Source organism: Scyliorhinus torazame, unplaced genomic scaffold (genome assembly GCF_047496885.1).
Source record: "Scyliorhinus torazame isolate Kashiwa2021f unplaced genomic scaffold, sScyTor2.1 scaffold_1399, whole genome shotgun sequence".
Taxonomy (NCBI): domain Eukaryota; kingdom Metazoa; phylum Chordata; class Chondrichthyes; order Carcharhiniformes; family Scyliorhinidae; genus Scyliorhinus; species Scyliorhinus torazame.
In genome coordinates, this window is record NW_027309126.1 from 47,695 (window position 1) to 51,189 (window position 3,495).

The following is a 3,495-nucleotide window of genomic DNA, read 5'->3' on the forward strand; positions in this document are numbered from 1 at the left end:
GGGAAGGAACATGTCCCCCACCCCCCTGCTCACCTGCCTGTCCCACCCTGACAGGATCACATTGCTATGTGTGGGATCCTGCTGTGCACCAATGGCCTGCAGCCTTTCCTGAACTGTCAACTTAGTGACCACGCACAATTTAAAATTAAACTGGCTCACTGAGTGTGAAGCAGTCGGGAGGCGGTGAGGGAGTGGGTCTGAAATGAATAGGCCGCAGCCTGGGTACAGGTTTGTCCTCAATGGTGGTGTTTGTGTTTTAGACAGGGCGGTGGGGTTGGAAGGATTTCTGAGGGGGGTTTGGGGTTAAATATCCCTGTCTCTGTCCCTCCAGCTTTCTATCTCTCCCTTTCCAATCATTTATTTGTACATTGAATCTTCTAATAAATGGGTTTGAGAATCCCAAGGTGATTTAGACATAGAAAGGATAGAAATGAAATGAAAATTGCTTATTGTCACAAGTAGGCTTCAATTAAGTTACTGTGAAAAGCCCCGAGTTGCCACATTCCGGCTCCTGTTCGGGAAGGCTGTTACGGGAATTGAACCGTGCTGCTGGCCTGCCTTGGTCTGCTTTCAAAGCCAGCGATTTAGCCCGGTGCTAAACAGCCGAACCATGTTCTTTATCAATGATAAGAAGATAGAAACAGTGGAAGTTCAAAACGTACAACATTTCTGTGTGATAGGATTGAGGCATCAGTTAAAATAGTTCTGTTTCAAAATTTAATCTCACCAGTCATTTCCGTGGCAGCTTTTGGAATCTCTCAGTGGAATTTACTTTATACAGTCAAGTGTTAACAAGTCTATGGGAACTCAAGTTTGATTGAGATATTCCTGCTTTATGGAAATGTGTCCGATCTTTTTTTTTCTTCAAAAAATATACTTTATTCATAAAATCTATCATAAACATTACAGAACATTTTGAATTGTCTTGACTGTACATTTCCATCAGAGTTACACATTCCCTTGACTTTCTTCCATTCAATTTTGATAACCTTACACACATATCGCTCTTTACGTTACAAAAGATCAGCCATGACCTCATTGAATGGAGGAGCAGGCTCGAGGGGCCAGATGGCCTACTCCTGCTCCTAGTAATTATGTTCTTATGTAATTCCTTCTTAAACATTATAGACGGGCAGAACGGTAGCATTGTGGAGAGCACAATTGCTTCACAGCTCCAGGGTCAGGTTCGATTCCGGCTTGGGTCACTGTCTGTGAGGAGTCTGCACATCCTCCCCGTGTTTGTGTGGGTTTCCTCCGGGTGCTCCGGTTTCCTCCCACAGTCCAAAGATGTGCAGGTTAGGTGGATTGGCCACGATAAATTGCTCTTAGTGTCCAAATTGCCCTTAGTGTTGGGTAGGGGTTATGTGGTTATGGGGATAGGGTGGGGGTGTTGACGTTGGGTAGGGTGCTCTTTCCAAGAACCAGTGCAGACTCGATGGCCGAATGGCCTCCTTCTGCACTGTAAATTCTATGATCTATGATTTACATTGTCATGTTTCTTTTATACATTGGAGTGTTAATGACCAGACCGAGGGGGGTTTACACTGTTAACTGCCCCTCGGTGTACATTTGCTGGTGAGACCTTACACAGTGGTCTTTCCCCTTTGCGCCTTGGCGGCAGCTGACCCAAGCTTGAGTGCGTCCCTCAGCACATAGTCCTGGACCTTGGAATGTGCCAGTCTGCAACACTCGGCACGGGACCTGGCGATTTCTCCAACCATTTACCGCGCGTTCCACGAGTGTTTCACGTAACGCCGCTGCTAGCCACTCACAAGTAGCGGAATTGGTGAGGGTTTTGTGTCAGTTTTGCCATCGTGAAACTCCACGGATCCTCCGTTGGCATCAGCACTTAGCCTGAGGATTTGGAGAATCCAGCCCACGGTGTTTTGGAATTTGCCGACCACAAATAAAATGTCAGGGGGAGAATTGCGTGGGGTGAGGGTTATTTTTTCTGGGGTAAATAAATTGTAGTTATGGGTGGATTGCAGGCAGAGTAATAAACTCTGAGCAGAAGGAATAATTGTTGATAATTGGAAGGGAGTAAAATAATGGAGGTGGGCAATTATTGTGTGGAAAGACTAGGTAACGAGCAAATACAAAAGAATGGATGGGTATAGAAAGAGTTGAGCGCCCTCCTGGCAACTGTATGAAGAGCAGTTCTATTTTTGTTTTGTAAACCAGGGGAGAGCGCGAACGCAGTCCCCACTACCACAAATTTTGCAGTCGAGTATCCCGCATTTGGGGACATCGCAGGCGTCAGCACACCCGAAGTTGCAATGGGCTAGCCTCGTCCTGGGCGAACCACCTTTTTGATCATGGTTTCACCCCTGCCAGGTAAGTATGCTTTAAAAACTGTACACACTCCCAGCCCACACCACACATCACATCTTCACTCACACTCTACTGCATTTACACCGCCAAACTGTCCCTTTACTTCCAATTTCCTTTCACCAGTAACTTTAGATCTTCGGTCTTGTTCTGACAAATGTTGAAATGTTCCTCTCTAGTTGGAGAAATATGGCTTAAAATGTCCGCTATGCTGATTTGCATATTGCCCTTAAAAGGAAGTGACCGCCCCTCAGCCACAATCACAGGCTCAACTTTCCGGAAAGAAAACTTTCTCTGTCTCACTTTGTTCGGCGAGGAAAGATGAAACTTCTCTGACACTGGCAGAGAGAGATTGATCAGGAGGGTTTGGAGTCACAAACATGCTCATTGTTGTCACCCGGAGAAATGTTTTTGGTCACGAAGTTGAGGAACCCCCCCCCACACACACACACACACGCTCACTCCCCACACACACTCTCCCCCCACACACACTCCCCACCCACACACACTCAGCGCCCCCTACACCCCGCCCACACACACACTCCCCCCCCAAAAAACACACTCTCCCCACACACACCCCCACACACACACTCCCCCCCACATATTCCCCCCCCCACACACCCACTCCTCCCCCACAACTCACACACCCACACACTCCCCCCACACACACGCCCCCCACACACACTCCCCTCTCCACACACTCCCCCCCCCCACACACACACACTCCCCCCCCCACACACACACACTCCCCCCCCACACACACACTCCCCCACACACTCCCCCCACACAGACACTCCCCCCCCACACACACTCACTCCCCACACACACTCTCCCCCCACACACACTCCCCACCCACACACACTCAGCCCCCCCCCACACACAATCCACCCCACCCACACACACTCAGCCACACCCCCGCCCACACACACACACTCCCCCCCACACACACACTCTCACCCCACACACACCCCCACATATCTGCCCCACACACACACTCCCCCCCCCACACACACTCCCCCCACACACACTACCCCCACACACATACACACTCCCCCCACACACACCTACACACACACTCCCCCCACACACTCCTCCCCACACACAAACACACTCCCCCCCACACACATACTCCCCCCCCCCACATACCGCCCCACACACACACGCTCC

General features: G+C 49.9%; 1 non-coding gene across 1 annotated transcript; it reads right to left on the minus strand.

Annotated features, from left to right (window-relative positions):
• Positions 1-2,178: 2,178 nt before the first annotated feature.
• Positions 2,179-2,342, minus strand: LOC140407268 (U1 spliceosomal RNA). The gene has a single exon (XR_011939572.1). It is a non-coding gene; the product is annotated as a U1 spliceosomal RNA (small nuclear RNA).
• Positions 2,343-3,495: the final 1,153 nt, after the last annotated feature.